Here is an 18,397-nt window from a genome sequence, read left to right as displayed (position 1 = left end):
GATTTGGTGTTGTGTAATAACCCAGATCTTACTGGGAAGTTTAATGTAAAGGATCCCTTAGGAGGTGATCATAATTCATACTGCAATTTGAGAGGGAAAAGCATAAGTCACATGTAGCAGTATCACTGTGGAATAAAGGGAATTGCAGAGGCATGCGAGAGGCATAGCTTCTCCAATCCGAGTGGAGTGGATTGGAGGCAGATACTGGCAGAGACAATGGCATGGCAGAGGTGGCTGAAGTTTCCGGAAATGGTTCACAAGATGCAGGATCGATATGTCCCACAGAGGAAAAAGTTCTCAAATGGCAGGGGTTGGCAACCGGGGCTTTTAAAGAATAGAACACTACAGCACAGTACAGGCCCTTCAGCCCTCCATGTTGTGCCGACCCATATAATCCTTAAAAAAGTGTACTAAATCCACACTTCCCCATAACCCTCCACTTTTCTTTGATCCATGTGCCTGTCCAAGAGGTTCTTAAATACCCCTAATGTTTTAGCCTCCACCACCATCCTTGGCAAGTCATTCCAGGCACTCACAACCCTCTGTGTAAAAAAAAAAACTTACCCCTGATGTCTCCCCTAAACTTCCCTCCCTTAATTTTGTACATATGCCCTCTTGTGTTTGTTATTGGTGCCCTGGGAAACAGGTACTGACTATCCACCCTATCTATGCCTCTCATAATCTTGTAGACCTCTATCAAGTCCCCTCTCAGTCTTCTACGCTCCAAAGAGAAAAGTCCCAGCTCTGCTAACCTTGCTTTATATGACTTGTTCTCCAATCCAGGCAACATCCTGGTAAATCTCCTCTGCACCCTCTCCATAGCTTCCACATCCTTCCTATAATGAGGTGACCAGAATTGAACACAATACTCTTGTAAGTGTGGTCTCACCAGAGATTTGTAGAGTTGCAACATGACCTCTCTACTCTTGAACTCAATCCCCCTATTAATGAAGCCTAGCATCCCATAGGCTTTCTTAACTACGCTATCAACCTGTGCAGTGACCTTGAGGGATGTATGGATTTGAACCCCAAGGTTCCTTTGTTCATCCACACTCTTAAGTAACTGACCACTAATCCTGTACTCAGTCTTCTGGTTTGTCCTTCCAAACTGCATCACCTCACACTTGTCTGAATTGAACTCCATCTGCCATTTTTCTGCCCAACTCTGCAGCCTGTCTATATCCTCTTGTAACCTTCGACAACCTACAGCTCCATCCACAACTCCTCCAATCTTCATGTCATCCACAAATTTACTCAACCATCCTTCCACCTCTACATCCAGGTCATTTATAAAAATCACAAATGGCAGGGGTCCCAGGACAGATCCCTGCGACACTCCACTAGTCACCGACCTCCAGGCAGAATACTTTCCTTCCACAACTACCCTCTGCTTTCTCCCTTCAAGCCAATTTTTTATCCAAACAGCCAAGGTTGCACTTATCCCATACCTCATGACTTTCTGGATGAGTCTCTCATGAGGGACCTTGTCAAATGCTTTGCTATAGTCCATGTAGACCACATCCACTGCCCTACCCTCATCAATTTCTTTTGTTACCTTTTCAAAAAACTCAATCAGGCTCGTGAGGCACGATCTTCCCTTCACAAAGCCATGTTGACTATCCATGAGTAGACTGTACTTCTCCAAATGCTCGTAGATCCTATCCTTAAGAACCCTTTTCAATAGTTTGCAGACCACCGACGTAAAACTCACCGGTCTATAGTTCCCAGGTTTCTCCCTATTACCTTTTAAACAAGGGAACTACATTTGCCATCCTCCAGTCCTCCGGCACTTCCCCTGTAGCCAAAGAGGATTCAAAGATCACAGCTAATGCTCCTGCGATCTCTTCTCTCAATTCCCACAACAACCTGGGGTGTATCATATCTGGCCCTGGGGATTTATCAATCTTAATGTTTTTAAGAAGATCCAGCACCACTTCTTCCTTAATCTCCACATTGTCCAGCACACAGGCCTGCTCAACTTCGTCCTCATCCAGATCAAGATCCTTTTTACTTGTGATGTTAAGGACTGCATAAAAGCCAAGGAAATGGCATATAAAGTTGCAAAACTGAGTGGGAAGTTGGATAATTGAGAACCTTTTAAAATCTAACAAAAGGCAACTAAAAAAGGTAAAAGAAGTGAAAAGATGAAATATGAGGACAAATTAGCCAGTAATATGAAGCAGGATACCAAAAGCTTTTTCGATTATATAAAGAGTAAAAGGGAGGTGAGGGTTGATATTGGACCACTGAGGTAGTAATAGGGAGAAGGAAATGGCAGATGAACTTAAGGAGTACTTTACATCTGTCTTCACTGTAGAAGACACTAGCAGTGTTCCAATGGTTTGTGAGTGTCAGGGAGCAGGAGTGAGTGCCATTGCTATTACAAAGGAAAAGTGCTAGGCAAACTCAAAGGTCTTGAGGTGGACAAGTCACCTGGGCCAGATGGACAACATCCCAGAGACCTGAGAGAGGTTGCTGAAGAGATAACAGATGCATTGGTCATGATCTTTCAAGAATGACTTGATACTGGCATGGTCTCGGAGGACTGGAAGATTGCAAGTGTCACTCCACTCTTTAAAAAGGGAGGAAAGGAAATTATAGGCCAGTTAGCCTAATCTCAGTGGTTGGGAAAGTGTTGGGGTCTATTATTAAGGATGAGGTACTTGGAGACTAATGATAAAATAAATCAAAGTCAGCATGGTTTCTGTCAAAGGTTCTACAAGGAAGTAACAAGTAGAGTGGACAACGGAGAGGCAGTGGATGTCATTTACTTGGATTTTCAGAAGGCATTTGATAAGATGCCACACATGAGGCAGTGTAACAAGATCAAATCGTGTGGTGTTACAGGAAAGATACTGGCATGGATAGAGGAATGGCTGACAGGCAGGAGACAGTGAGTGGGAATAAAAGGAGACCTTTCTGATTGGTACCAGTGAGTAGTGGTTTTCCTCAGGGGTCAGTATTGGGACTGCTACTTTTCTCATTTTGTCAATAGTAATGACAAGATAATGGAATTGATGGCTTTGTTGGCAAAGTTTGCGGATCACACGAAGATAGGTGGAGGGGTATTCAGGATCAGCCATGATGGAATGGCGGAGCAGATTCATTCAAACATCAGAGGTGCAGAGGGACTTGGGAGTCCTCATGCAAGACTCTCAGAAGGTTAATTTACAAGTTGAGTCTGTGGTAAAGAAGGCAAATGCAATGTTGGCATTTATTTCAAGGGGAATAGAATATAAAAACTATGGGATAATGCTGAGCCTTTATAAGACACTAGTCAGGCCACACTTGGAATATCATCAAGAGTTTTGGGATGTGTTGTCATTGGAGGTAGCCAAGAGGATGTGGAAAGGATGTTTGGTATATTGGGGGTATCCAGAACTAGAGGGCACAACCTCAAAATTGAGGGGTGGACCTTTTAGAACAGAGGTAAGGAGGAATTTATTTAGCCAGAGAGTAGTGGATTTGTGGAATGCTCTGCCACAGACTGCGGTGGAGGCCAAGTCCGTGGGTATATTTAAGGAGAAAGTTTACAGTTTGCTGATCGGTCAGGGTATCAAAGGATATGGTGTGAAGGCAGGTGTATGGGACTGAGTAGGATCCGGGATCAGCCATGTTGGAATGGCGGAGCAGACTCAATGGGCTCAATGGCCTAATTCTGCCTCTATGTGTTATGCTCTTATAAACATAAGAATGTAATGCTGAGACTTTCTAGCACTGGTGTAGCTTCACTTGGAGTATTGTGAGCAGTTTTGGGCCCCTTATCTTGGAAATAATGTGCTGAAACTGGAGAGGGTTTAAAGGAGTTTCACGAAATGATTCCAGGATTCAATGGCTTGTCATATGAAGAGTGTTTGATGACTCTGGGTCTGTACTCAGTGGAATTCAGAAGAATGAGGGTGACCTCATTGAAGCATTTTGAATGGTGACAGAGCTTGATAGAGTGGATGTGGAGAGGGTGTTTCCTGTGGTGGGAGAGTCTTAAGACCAGAGGACACAGCCTCAGAATAAGGGACGTCCTTTTACAATGAAAATGAGGAACTTCTTTAGCCAGAGAGTGGTGAATCTGTGGAATTGTTTGCCACAGGCAGCTGTGGAAGCCATGTGTTTGTGTATATTTAAGGCAGAGGTTGATAGATTCTTGATTGGTCAGGGTATGAACAGATACAGGAAGGAGGCAGGAGATTGGGGCTGAACAAAAATTGGATCAGCCACAATGAAATGGTGAAGTAGACTCAATGGGCCAAATGGCCTAATTCTGCTGCTATATTTTATGGTCTTGTGATTTATTAGTGTTACATGGACTGAGGTACAGTGGAAAATCCATACAGGTGATTTCATCAGATCAGTGTATCGAGGTCATACAAAGTAAAATAATAACAGCATGCAGATAAAGTGTTACAGTTACATAGAGTGCAATGCAGGCAGGCAACTTAAAAATTAAAAGCACATTTACTATTTAAGTATGTATACCATTACAACCTTGATAGTCACCTTCTTGCAGGCATTCACAAAACAAAGAAACACAATGGAGTCCACAAACAAACACCTGACACAGCAAAGAGCAGCAAACATCCACTGGGCAAAAGACCTCATTGTGCAAATAGTTATGAAAAAATAAAACAAATAATACATTGAACATGAGCTGCAGAGTTTGTCCACAGGCTTGGAGACAGTTCAGTGCTGAGGCAAGTGAATCCTGTCCCGGAGCCCAGTGTCTGCAGGGCTATAACTAATCCTGAATCAGGTGCTGAATGAGGTACAAAGGCCCACAATGGGGTATATGGGAGATCATCAGTGCAATTTATTGTACAGATGGGCGTTCAGGAATTTTATAACAGTGAGGCAGAAGTTGCCTTTATTGTATAGATGGGCATTCAGGAATTTTATAACAGTGAGGCAGAAGTTGCCTTCGAGCCAGGAGCTGTGCTTCTGCAACTCAAGTGGACTCCTTGGTTTCAGTAAATTGGTTGATCATTGTCACAAGTACTGAGGTACACTGGAAAGCCTTGCCTTGTGTAACGTCTCACTACTTTACGGTTTTATGCTCCTTCTCAGTGAGACCAGTCTTTCTTTTCTGTCCATAAGGCATAAAGGGAGAATTAGGCCATTCAGCCCATCAGTCTGCTCCACCATTAAATCATGGCTGATCCTGGAACCCACTGAACCCCATACACCTGCCTTCTTGCCATATCCTTTGATGCCCTGATTGATCAGGAAATGATCACCTTCCGCTTTAAATATATGCAGGGACTTGGCCTCCACCACAGTGTGTGGCAGAGCATTCCACAGATTCACTACTCTCTGGCTAAAAAATTCCTCCTTGCCTCTGTTCTAAAGGGGTGCCTGCTCAATTTTGAGGCTGTGCCCTCTAGTTCTGGGTACCCCCACCATAGGAAACATCCTCTCCACATCCACCCTGTCTAGTCCTTTCAACATTTGGTAGGTTTCAATGAGAATCCCCCTGCATTCTTCTCAATTCCAGTGAGTATAGGCTCAAAGCTGCCAAACGCTCCTCATATGTTAACCCCTTCATTCCCAGAATCATCCTCGTGAACCTCCTCTGGACTCTCTCCAATGACAACACATCCTGTCTGAGATATGGGGTCCAAAACTGCTGACAATACTCCAAGTGCAGCCTGACTAGTGTCTTATAAAGGCTCAGCATTATCTCCTTGCTTTTATATTTTACTCCCCTTGAAATAAATGCCAACCTTGCATTTGTCGCCTTTGCTACAGACTCAACCTGTAAATTAACCTTCTGGGAGTCTTGCACGAGGACTCCTAAGTCCCTTCGCACCTCTGATGTTGGAACATTCTCACCATTTAGATAATAGTCCACAATATTGGTCCTTTTACCAAAATGCATCACCATACATTTCCCAACACTTTTGTGTAAGTCCTGCTGTAATCACATTGCTTCCTCAGCACTAGCTGCTCCTCCACCTACCTTCATATCATCCACAAACTGCCACAAAGCCATCAATTCCATTATCCAAACCATTGACAAACAATGTGAAAATCAGCAGTCCCAATACTGACCCTTGAGGAACACCATTAGTCACTGCAGCCAACCAAAAAAGGCCCTTTTATTCCCACTCACTGCCTCCTGCCTGTCAGCCATTCCGCTTTCCATGCCAGTATCTTTCCTGTAACATCACAGGATTTTATCTTGTTCAGCAGCCTTATGTGTGGCACTTTATCAAACGCCTTCTGAAAATCCAAGTAAATGACATCTGCTGCCTCTCCTTTGTCCATCCTGCTTGTTACTTCCTCGAAGAACTCTTAATAGATTTGTCAGATAAGATTTCCGTTGACAGATTTGTCAGGTAAGTTTTCCCTTTACAGAAACCATGCTGACTTTGACTTATTTTAATTATTTGTCTCCAAGTACCTCAATAATAACTCCTACACTTTCTCAACCACTGAGATGAGGCTAACTGGCCTATAATTTCCTTTCTTTTGCAATCCTCCCTTCTTGAAGAGTGGAGTGACTTTGCAATCTTCCAGTCATAGAAACAAAGAAACACAGAAAACCTACCGCACAATACAGGCCCTTCGGCCCACAAAGCTGTGCTGAACAAGTCCTTACCTTAGAAATTACCTAGTGTTACCCATAACCCTCTATTTTTCTAGCTCCATGTATCCAACCAGGAATCTCTTAAAAGACCCTTCATTTCCGCTTCCACCACTGCCACCGGCAGTCCATTCCACACACTCACCACTCTTTACGTAAAAAAACTTACCCTTGGCATCTCCTCTGTACCTACTTCCAAGCACCTTAAAACTATGCCATCTCATGCTAGCCATTTCAGCCTTGGGGGGAAAAACCCTTTATGACTATCCACACGATCAATGACTCTCATCATCTTATACATCTCTGTCAGGTCACCTCTCATCCTCCATCTCTCCAAGGAGAAAAGGCGAAGTTCACTCAACCTATCCCCATAAGGCATGCTCCTCAATCCAGGCAACATCCTTGTAAATCTCCTCTGCACCCTTTCTATGGTTTCCACATCCTTCCTGTAGTGAGGCGACCAGAACTGAGCACAGTTCTCCAAGTGGGGTCTGACCAGGGTCCTATGCAGTTGCAACATTACCTCTTGGCTATTACTTTGATGAAGGCCAATGCACCGTATGCCTTCTTAACCACAGAGTCAACCTACGTAGCAGCTTTGAGTGTCCTATGGACTCGGACCCTAAGATCCCTCTGATCTTCCACACTGCCAAGAGTTTTGCCATTAATGCTATATTCTGCCATCATATTTGACCTACCAAAATGAACCACCTCACACTTATTTTGGTTGAACTCCATCTGCCACTTCTCAGTCCAGTTTTGCATCTTATCAATGCCCTCTGTAACCTCTGACAGCCCTCCACACTATCCACAACACCCCCAAACTTTGTGTCATCAGCAAATTTACTAACCCATCCCTCCATTTCCATTCCAGGTCATTTATAAAAATCACATAGAGTAAGGGTCCCAGAACAGATCCCCAAGGCACATCACTAGTCACCGGTCTCCATGCAGAATATGACTTGTCTACAACCACTCTTTGACTTCTGTGGCAAGCCAGTTCTGGATCCACAAAGCAATGTCTCCTTGGATCCCATGCCTCCTTACTTTCGCAATAAGCCTTGCATGGGGTACCTTATCAAATGCTTTGCTGAAATCCATATGCACTACATCTACTGCTCTTCCTGCATCAACGTGTTTAGTCACATCCTCAAAAAATTCAATCCGGCTCATAGGGCATGGCCTGTCTTTGACAAAGCTATGCTGACTATTCCTAATCATATTATGCCTCTCCATATGTTCATAAATCCTGCCTCTCAGGATCTTCCCTATCAACTTACCAACCACTGAAGTAAGACTCACTGGTCTATAATTTCCTGGGCTATCTCTACTCCCTTTCTTGAATAAGGGAACAACATCTGCAGCCCTCAAATTATCTGGAACCTCTCCTGTCCCCATTGATGATGCAAAGATCATCACCAGAGGCTCAGCAATCTCCTCCCTCATCTCTCACAGTAGCCTGGGGTACATCCTACCCGGTACCAGTGACTTATCCAACTTGATGCTTTTCAAAAGCTCCAGCACATCCTCTTCCTTAATATCTACATGTTCAAGCTTTTCAGTCCACTGCAAGTCATCCCTACAATCACCAAGATCCTTTTCCATAGTGAATACTGAAGTAAAGTACTCATTAAGTACCTCTGCTATCTCCTCTGGTTCCATACACACTTTCCCATTGTCACACTTGATAGGTCCTATTCTCTCACATCTTATCCTCTTGCTCTTCACAAACTTGTAGAATGCTTTGGAGTTTTCTTTAATCCTGTCCGCCAAGGTCTTGTCATGGCCCCTTTTGGCTCTCCTAATTAAATTTTTTTTTGTAATTTATTTTTTATTGAAGTTCATCATCAACCTAATTTCATTCTTAAGCTCCTTCCTGCCAGCCTTATAATCTTCTAGATCGCTAACATTACTTAGTTTTTTGAACCTTTCATAGTCTCTTCTTTTCTTAACTTGATTTACAACAGCCTTTGTACACCATGGTTTCTGTACCCTACCATCCTTTCCCTGTCTCATTGGAACATACCAATGCAGAATGCATTGCAAATATCCCCTGAACATTTGCCACATTTCTTCCATATGTTTCCCTGAGAGCAACTGTTCCCAATTTATGCTTCCAAGTTCCTGCCCAATCGCTTCATATTTCCCTTTACTCCAATTAAATGTTTTCCTGACTTTTCTGCTCCTCTCCCTCTCCAATACTATGGTAAAGAATCTCCAAAATGCTCTCCCACCGAGAGACCTGATACCTGACCAGGTCCATTTCCCAATATCAGATCAAGTACAGCCTCTCCTCTTGTAGGCTTATCTACATATTGTGTCAAGAAACCTTCCTGAACACACCTAACAAACTCCACCCCATCTAAACCCCTCAGTCTAGGGATATCCTAATCAATATTTGGGAAATTAAGATCTCCCACCACGACAACCCTGTTATTATTACACCTTTCCAGAATCTGTCTCCCCATCTGCTCCTCAATGTCCCTGTTACTATTGGGTGGTCTATAAAAAAAACAAACCACCCATTAGAGTTATTGACCCCTTCCTTTTCCTGACTTTGACCCACAGAGACTCCGTAGACAATCCCTCCATGACTTTCTTCTTTTCTGCAGCTGTGACACTATCTCTGATCAACAGTGTCATGCCCCCAACCTCTTTTGCCTCCTTTCTGAAACATCTAAAGCCTGGTACTTGAAGTAACCATTCCTGCCCCTGCACCATCCAAGTCTCTGTAATGACCACAACATCATAGTTCCAAGTGCTGATCCACACTCTAAGCTCATCCACTTTATTCATGATGCTTCTTGCATTAAAATAGACACATCTCAAACCATCGGTCTGAGTGCGTCCCTTCTCCGTCACCTGCCTATCCTCCCTTTCACACTGTCTCCAAGCTTTCTCTATTTTGTGAGCCAACGTCCCTTTCCTCCGTCATATCAGTTTGGTTCCCACCCCCCAGCAATTCTTGTTTAAACTCTCCCCAGTAGCCTTAGCAAACCTCCCTGCAAGATATTGGTCCCCCTCAGATTCAAGTGTAACCTGTCCTTTTTGTACAGGTCAAACCTGCCCCAAAAGAGGTCCCAATGATCCAGAAATATGAATCCCTGCTCCCTGCTCCAATCCCTCAGCCACGCATTTATCCTCCATCTCATTCTATTCCTGTACTCACTGTCACGTGGCACAGGCAGTAATCCCGAGATTACTACCTTTGAGGTCCTGCTTCTCAACTTCCTTCCTAACTCTCTGTAGTCTGTTGTCAGGACCTCCTCCCTTTTGTTACCTATGTCATTGGTACCAATATGTACCACAACCTCTGGCTGTTCTCCCTCCCACTGCAAGATATCATGGATGTGATCTGATACAACCCGGACCCTGGCACCAGGGAGGCAAACTACCATCTGCGTTTCTTTCCTGTGACCACGGAATCGTCTGTCTGACCCCCTAACTATAGAGTCCCCTGTCACTGCTGCCATCCTCTTCCTTCCCCTACCCTTCTGAGCCACAGGGTCAGACTCTGTGCCAGAGACATGGCCACTGTTGCTTCCCCCAGGCAGGCAGGCTGCCCCCCCCCCCCAACAGTACTCAAACAGGAGTACTTATTGACAAGGGGGACAGCCACTGGGGTACTCTCTCGCCTCTGACTCCTGCCCTTCCCTCTCCTGACTGTTATCCACTTATCTGTCTCCCCAGGCCCTGGAGTGACTACCCGCCTATAGCTCCTCTCTATCACCTCCTCACTCTCCCTGAGCAGACAAAGGTCATCGAGCTGTATCTCCAGTTTCCTAACATGGTCCCTAAGGAGCTGCAGCTCGACACACACTGCAGATGTGGCTGTCCGGGAGGCTGGGGGGGCTCCAGGACCTCCCACATCTGACACCGAGCACAGAAAACCAGCCTCACTCACATACTTTTTCTGTATTCTATTCAGATATCTACCTCGCCTCGACCCTTTATTGCCAAAGTCCTGATGAGCCAAAGCTTTCCTATTCTGTCTCCCACTACTGTAATGCATGCTCTGTAAAGCCATCTTCTTTTTAAACTCTTCCTGCTGACTTACATGTGCTTGCTCTGTTGTGCCCCGTTCAAACTGCTCCAGGGCTATACCAGAATCAAGTGATTTTTGAAAGATCATGACCAATGAATCCGTTATCTCTTCAGCAACCTCTCTCAGGACTCGGGGACGTAGCACTGATAAAGGACCTCAGCCCGAGATGTTGACTCTTTGTCCCCTCCATTGATGCTGCTTGGCCTGCTGAGTTCCTCCAGCAGTTTCTGTGTGTTGCTCTGTGAGTTTTCCTGTGCTTGTATCGGCTCTGGGTTCCTCTTTCATCCACAGTTAAGTAGGTGGGTGAATGAGTTTCTGTAAAGCCCCACCCCCCAGTGTAATCAGGTCTTTAATTGCCCCCCCCCCCAGTGCAGGCAGATCTGTAACTAACCCTCCCCCCCCAGTGCAGGCAGTCTGTATATGTCCCCCAGTGTAGGCAGGTCTGTATATGCCTCCACCATTGTCGGCAGGACTGTAAATGCCCCCAGTGTACTCAGGTCTTTAAATGCCCCAGTCTTGACAGGTCTTTAATTATCCCACTGGTGTAGGCAGGTCTGTAAGTGTCCCCCAACCCCATGTAGGCAGGTCTGTAAATAACCCCCCCCACCCCATCACCACACCGATGCAGGCAAGTCTGCAAATAACACCCCCCCCAATATAACTAAGTCTGCAAACCCTTTGTCAGTGTGGGCAGCAGGCCTGTAAATGCCCCCCCCCCCAATGTAGGCAGGTCTGTAAATGCTTTGCCTGTGTAGGCAGCTCTGTAAATGACCAATCCCCACCCACCCTCTCCAGTGTAGGCAGGTTTAGAGAAACCGCCAGGCTTAGTAACTAAGCCACATATGAAGGCCGGAGCTGGACTTGGTTGTCAGACACTATATGAGATGCATGACATTGAGAGCATTGAATATAGACAGTGGGAGCTTATCCCCACTAACATCACCCCATCTCCACCACGTCAAGCTTAAGGAACCAACCATGATGCCTGATTATCTGAAACATCTCCACAATGAGCCAACCTACAACCGGGGAAGTGATCTTGTAATCTTTGACTTGTAAATCTGGTACCTCTTTCTTTAAGGTAACTTATTTTTATTATTTTGTACTTATAATATTTATATATCTCTGCACATGTAATGCTACAGTGATGCTCCATTTCCTTTGGGATCAATAAAGTATTTTTTCTATCCATCCATCTCATCCATCTGCTTCGACAACCCCCAGCACCTACTACTCTCCATTTATATAAAATAATCTCCTGCTCTTCTTTAAACTTTCTCCCTGTCACCTTGATCCACTGTTTTCTGCTGTCTTTCATGTGAATTTGGGATATGATTCTGACCAACTGCCCCATCTATACCTCCCATAAATTTTCCGCATCTCTCAGCCTCTGCTGCTCTAAAAATATCACAATCCCACTTTATCAAACTACTTATGGCTGAGAAACTCTACGTAGAGCACAGAAAGAGACCCTTTGGCCCACAGTGTTGAGCTGAACCGATTAAATTAAAATGGCCAACCAAGCCACTCCCCTCTGCCTACACGACGCCCACTCCCCTCTGCCTACACGACGCCCACTCCCCTCTGCCTACAAGACGCCCAATCCACTCTGCCTACACGACGCCCAATCCCCTCTGCCTACACAACACCAATCCCCTCTGCTTACTGTGATGAGATCTGAAGTATTATTCTAAGTGGACTGTTCCTTTAAATAGAGAGAGAGGGAGTGGACAGCATGTATGCTATTTCAGGGAGAGAGAGAGAGCAACAGAAAGTCTGTGAGTTGCCTTGGAAACTGAAGGGCGGAACTATATGATGGACAGCTAGCACTGTTATGACAACAGATAAAATTGTGGAGCCTGGTACTGAGATACCAGATAATTTTAATGAGCTCAGTGTAGTCACCACAAGATTCGGAAATCCTGCTGTTTTGGAAAATATTGACAGAAAGGTCCATCATTTGAAGCCAAAGCAGCAAAAACAACTGAAGAGCTTAATTAGCAAGTATAAAGATTTATTCCCTGACATTCCAAGACCGTGAACATTTGCAGTGCATGACGTAATTGTAGATAGAGTCGATCCCATTACGCAGCACCCTTACAGAATGAACCAAGACAAAAATAAAATGGTTGAACAAGAAATTGAATGCATGCTAACAGCCGGCATAATTAGGCCAACCACCTCAGACTGGGTGTCACCTTGTGTGATTGTCCCTAAGCCAGACAGCAGCATGAGATTCTGCACTGACTACAGGAAAGTTAATGCAATAACCAAGACAGATGCTTATCCTATCCCAAGAGTGGTTGACTGTATTGATAGAGTGGGGAAGGCTAAATACCTTACAAAGATTGACCTGTTGAAAGGATACTGGTGTGTTCCTATTACAGAAAGGGCTAAAGAAATACAGGTTCCCCCCGCTATTCGAAGGTAGAGCATTCTGTTGGAATGGTTTGTAAGCCAGAATGTCGTAAAGCGAAGAAGCAATTACCATTTATTTATATGGGAAAATTTTGTGAGCATTCGCAGACCCAAAAAATAACTTACCAAATCATGCTAAATAACAAATAAAACCTAAAATAACAGTAACATATAGTAAAAGCAGGAATGATCTGATAAATACACAGCCTATATAATGCAGGAATACCTTTCTACAATTATTGCAGCACTGTCCACTGCAGTGAAAATCTCACGCAAGCGCTCTCGGAAGCACTCGCGGTAAAAACACACAGCACAAGCGCTCCTGGCAGAAACACTCTTTCCAGTAACCTTTAAGCTATGAAACTACTGAATAACACATAAAAATACACAGCCTATATAAAGTAGAAATAATGTATGCCCAGTATAGTTTCACTTACCGGAATTGGGAAGACAGTGAGGACACTGATGATGGTGTGTTAGGCTGAGTCATCAGAGGTTGGGTGGTGGGAGGTAGAGGAGAATGGGGTGTCATCTCATCGTCATCAGTTTCCATCAGGGCAGGCAGGTCACCTTCTTCCATGTCTGCCTGCTTCAATGTCGAAGGTCGAGTTTCGTCGTCTGCTGTGGCTGATGTGGAAGGATTGAAAAATGACAGTATGCTTGACTGCTTAGCCTCATGCATTTTTCTATCATACAGTTCTTTGTAAGCACTCAAACCGTCCTGCAAATATGCCCTAAACCTACGTACCCTTTCAAAGTTAAAGTCATACTTTTCTGCAATCATTGCAGCGTTGTCAATCGCAGCGAAAATCTCACACAATTGCTTCATGTTCAGTTCCTGGACGACTTCACTTTCGGGCCATTCGCTACTGTGTTATCCTTTCCTCTTCATCTCTCAGTTCTTGGTCATGGGATGCCAAAACCTCTTCAACATCATCTTCGTCAACTTCCACAAACCCTTAGCCAAACTCATTATGTCCTTACTTCGTTCACCACGATCGAAACACTTAATTATGTCTAGTTTTACGCTAAGTGTAACACCCTTATGCGCTCTTTTAGGCTTTTCCGATACCTTAGAACTCATCTTGCTAATGATTGCACAAAATAAATCAACATAAAGCACAGATGCTCACAGGCACGTGTTTAAGCAATGCCGGCTAGAATGCAGTTCCGGGGGAGGAGCTTGGCTGCTCGGGGCGCGCGCTGCCTTTTTTCGTAACAGTGAAAACACCTTCTGTTAGCAAAAACGGGTAACTAATGTAGGTCTTTTGTAACACCGAGTTGACATAAAGCGAACATTCGAAAAGCGGGGGACACCAGTATCTGCATTTGTGACACCATCTGGATTGTATGAGTACAATGTTTTATCCTTTGGGATGAAAAATGCTCCAGGGACATTCCAAAGGATGATGAATTCTGTCATGGTTCCGGTTGGCTGTTCCCCTTTAATGCTCCTTTCTCCCTGATTATGCCCTAATTTCAGTCATTAGTTTACTCAATTACAGTACACCTGGTTTCATCAGAGACTGTGAAATAAATACGATGGCGTCACTGTCACAGGTCGCCAGTTTGTTGATCTCTTTCCATGTGATAACTTTGTTTCTCGACTGCTTAGAGCCGTTTGTTCTAAGTTCAGCTCCAGTTTCAAGTATTCCATGAAAACCCCGTCTCTGTGTCAAGACTCCATTTCAGAGCTCAGTATCCATTTTCCTCCCGTTTGCTGTTCAACGTTCACGTCTGCACCCACATCCCCAACTCAATCTCTGTGCCCATGTCCTGCACTTGGGTTCTCCTCAGTTGCTCCATGCAACAAATTCAGCGATTCAAGGTTTAGACAATACAGGGGCTTATATTGATGATTTGGTTGTATGGAATGACACATGGGAAGAGCATATCTCAGCATTAGAGAAACTGTTTGAAAGGCTGTCCAAAGGCAAATCTTACTGTAAACCTTGCTAAAAGTGAATTTGGCCACGCCACTGTCATGTATCCTGGCTATGTAGTAGGCCAGGGCCAACTGGCTCCTGTGCAAGCCAAGGTTCAGGCTATTGCTGAGGTTCCCGTTCCAACAGGCAAGAAAGTGTTAAGAAGGTTTTTAGGAATGGTTGGGTATTACCGTAAGTTTTGTAAGAACTTTGCAGACATCGCTCTCCCCCAAAGAAACTTCTAGGGAAGAGTGAAAGATTTGTGTGGAATAACCTTTGCCAGGAGGCATTTGAATGCTTGAAAACCATCCTGTGTTATCACCCTGTGCTCAAAGCACCTGATTTCAATAAACCATTTTCAATCGCGGTAGACGCTCGTGATGAAGCTGCTGGGGCAGTATTGTTGCAAAAGGATGATGATGAAATTGAACATCCAGGAGCTTATTTCTCAAAGAAATTTAATGCGCATCAGAAAAATTATGCCACTGTTGAAAAAGAGTTGCTAGCACTCATTTAGCATTGCAACATTTCGATGTCTACATATGTCCTGCACAGAAACCACTTGTGGTTTACACAGACCATAATCCATTAGTGTTTCAGAGGAAAATGAAGGATAAGAGTAGAAGGTTACTTAATTGGAATCTGATCTTGCAAGAATATGACATGGAAATAAAACATGTGAAAGGTACTGACAATATTATAGCAGACTGCTTGTCTAGATGTTAAGTTTGAGTTTGTATTGCTTTGTTATGTTACCTGATAATTACACATGTATTGCTTTAAGCTTTTTTTAGGAGATCTAGGCCTCATATGGAGCCAGTGATCATTAATGGAGAATGTGTGGAGCAGGTTAAGACCTACAAGTATCTGGGAGTACAGTTAGACGAGAAGCTAGACTGGACTGCCAACACAGATGCCTTGTGCAGGAAGGCACAGAGTCGACTGTACTTCCTAAGAAGGTTGGCGTCATTCAATGTCTGTAGTGAGATGCTGAAGATGTTCTATAGGTCAGTTGTGGAGAGCGCCCTCTTCTTTGTGGTGGCGTGTTGGGGAGGAAGCATTAAGAAGAGGGACGCCTCACGTCTTAATAAGCTGGTAAGGAAGGCGGGCTCTGTCGTGGGCAAAGTACTGGAGAGTTTAACATCGGTAGCTGAATGAAGGGCGCTGAGTAGGCTACGGTCAATTATGGATAACTCTGAACATCCTCTACATAGCACCATCCAGAGACAGAGAAGCAGTTTCAGCGACAGGTTACTATCGATGCAATGCTCCTCAGACAGGATGAAGAGGTCAATACTCCCCAATGCCATTAGGCTTTACAATTCTACCGCCAGGACTTAAGAACTTTTTAAAAGCTATTATTAATGCTTTTTGAGATAGTGATTTAGATGCATATCATATTTTTTACAGAGTTAAGTATTGTATGTAATTAGTTTTGCTACAACAAGTGTATGGGACATTGGAAAAAAGTTGAATTTCCCCATGGGGATGAATAAAGTATCTATCTATCTATCTATCATAATCGATAGTTAAGACAAAAATTTTGCTGCTTCATTAAAATTTTTCTTAAAAGGAGGGAGGTGTGATGAGATCTGAAGAATTATTCTAAGTGGACTGTTCCTTTAAAAAGAGAGAGAGGGAGTGGATAGCGCGTGTGCCATTTCAGGGACAGAGAGAGCAACAGAAAGTCTGTGAGCTGCCTTGGAAACTGGAAGGCAGAACCATATGATGGACAGTTTGTGTTCAGTGCTTGTGGAATATATACAAGGTCAGCTGGCTTTGTAATCAGACACCAAGGAAGACACTGACACTGGTTGAGCTTTGTGTGCCCACGACAAAGGTGGGGTTTTTGCTCACAGTGTGGACAAAGGGGTGACCGGTGGAAAGCTATCGGTGTGTTTAACCCTTGCCTGGGTTGATAGCAGTACCACGTGAAAATGGCATCCTCTTTTTGTGGTCACAGTCGGTGACTTTAACTTTTGGGAGCAGGAGGAAGATTCAGCGGCATCAGCACTAGGAAGACAAAACCTCTCTCGCACTCTCTCTTCATTTCAAATTCCAGAACTGAACTGATTACTTACCACACCACTGTAGGACTGTATCATATAGTCACCTGCGCTGGGAGAGGCTTGGGAACTTTATTTATTCACTTATATATGCATGTACTCTCCTAACCTGTTTTGCCTTATCTTGCTTTATATTACTTTATCACGTAGTTACTAATAAAATAGTGTTTATAACGGAAGACTCAGACTCCAGGTGTATCCATTTCTGCTGGTCCTTTTTAACCCATTACGGGGTACATAACATTACACAATGCCAATCCCCTCTGCCTACACAACGCCAATCCCCTCTGCCTACACAACGCCCAGTCCCCTCTGCCTACACGACGCCAACCCCTCTGCCTACACAACACTCACCCCCTCTGCCTACACAACGCCAATCCCCTCTGTCGACACAATGCCCAATCCCCTCTGCCTACCCAAAGCCCAATCCCCTCTGCCTGCACAACGCCCAATCCCCTCTGCCTGCACAACGCCCAATTCCCTCTGCCTACACAACACCAATCCCCTCTTCTTACACAATGCCCATATCCTTCCATTTTCCTCACATTCCTGAACTTAAATACCACTTAGAAACATAGAAATGCTACAGCACAACACAGGCCCTTCAGCCCACAATGTTTTCTTTCGCAATTACCTAAGGTTACCCATAGCTCTCTGTTTTTCTAAGCTCCAAGTGTCTATCCAGGAGCATCTTACAAGACACCATCGTATCTGTCCCCAGCACCGTTGCCTGCAGCCCATACCCTGCACTCACCACTCTCTGCATAAAAAACTTACCCCTGACATCTCCTCTGTACCTAATCCTAAGTATCTTAAACCTGTATCCCCTTGTGGCAACCATTTCAGCCCTGGGAAAAAGCCTCTGACTATCCACACAATCAATGCTTCTCATCATCTTATACACCTCTATCAGGTCACCTCTCATCCTCCCTCGCTCCAAGGAGAAAAGGCCGAGTTCACTCAACCTATTCTCCTAAGGCATGCTCCCCAATCCAGGTACAATCCTTGTAAATCTCCTCTGCACCCTTTCTATGGTTTCCTCATCCTTCCTGTAGTAAGGTAACCAGAACTGAACACAGTACTCCAAGTGGGGTCTGACCAGGGTTCTATATAGCTGTAACATTACCTCTCGGCCTTGAACTCAATCCTACTGTTGATGCAGACCAATGCACTGTATGCATTCTTAACCACAGAGTCAACCTGTGCAACAGCTTGGAATGTCCTATGAAAACGGACCCCAGGATCCCTCTGATCCTCCACACGGCCAAGAGTCTTACCATTAATACCATATTCTGCCATCATATTTGATCTACTAAAATGAACCACCTCACACTTATTTGAGTTGAACTCCATCTGCCACTTCCCA

General features: G+C 44.4%; 1 protein-coding gene across 4 annotated transcripts in view; it reads right to left on the bottom strand.

The window, feature by feature from the left end:
* Positions 1-18,397, bottom strand: part of gpn1 (GPN-loop GTPase 1) — a 137,553-nt gene that overhangs the window by 114,696 nt on the left and 4,460 nt on the right. For 3 of the 4 annotated variants that reach the window (XM_073050341.1, XM_073050343.1, XM_073050347.1), the window contains exon 2: positions 13,478-13,667. The gene's annotated coding sequence lies outside the window, so the exon portion shown is untranslated. Of the gene's footprint in view, positions 1-13,477; positions 13,668-13,788; positions 14,329-18,397 lie in introns of those variants that run through there. The other variant, XM_073050344.1, reaches the window with a different exon arrangement.

This window comes from Hemitrygon akajei, chromosome 7 (genome assembly GCF_048418815.1).
Source record: "Hemitrygon akajei chromosome 7, sHemAka1.3, whole genome shotgun sequence".
In the NCBI taxonomy this organism is placed as follows: Eukaryota; Metazoa; Chordata; class Chondrichthyes; order Myliobatiformes; family Dasyatidae; genus Hemitrygon; species Hemitrygon akajei.
Note: the sequence above shows the minus strand (reverse complement) of the source record. Positions and strands in the feature narration are given on the sequence as shown.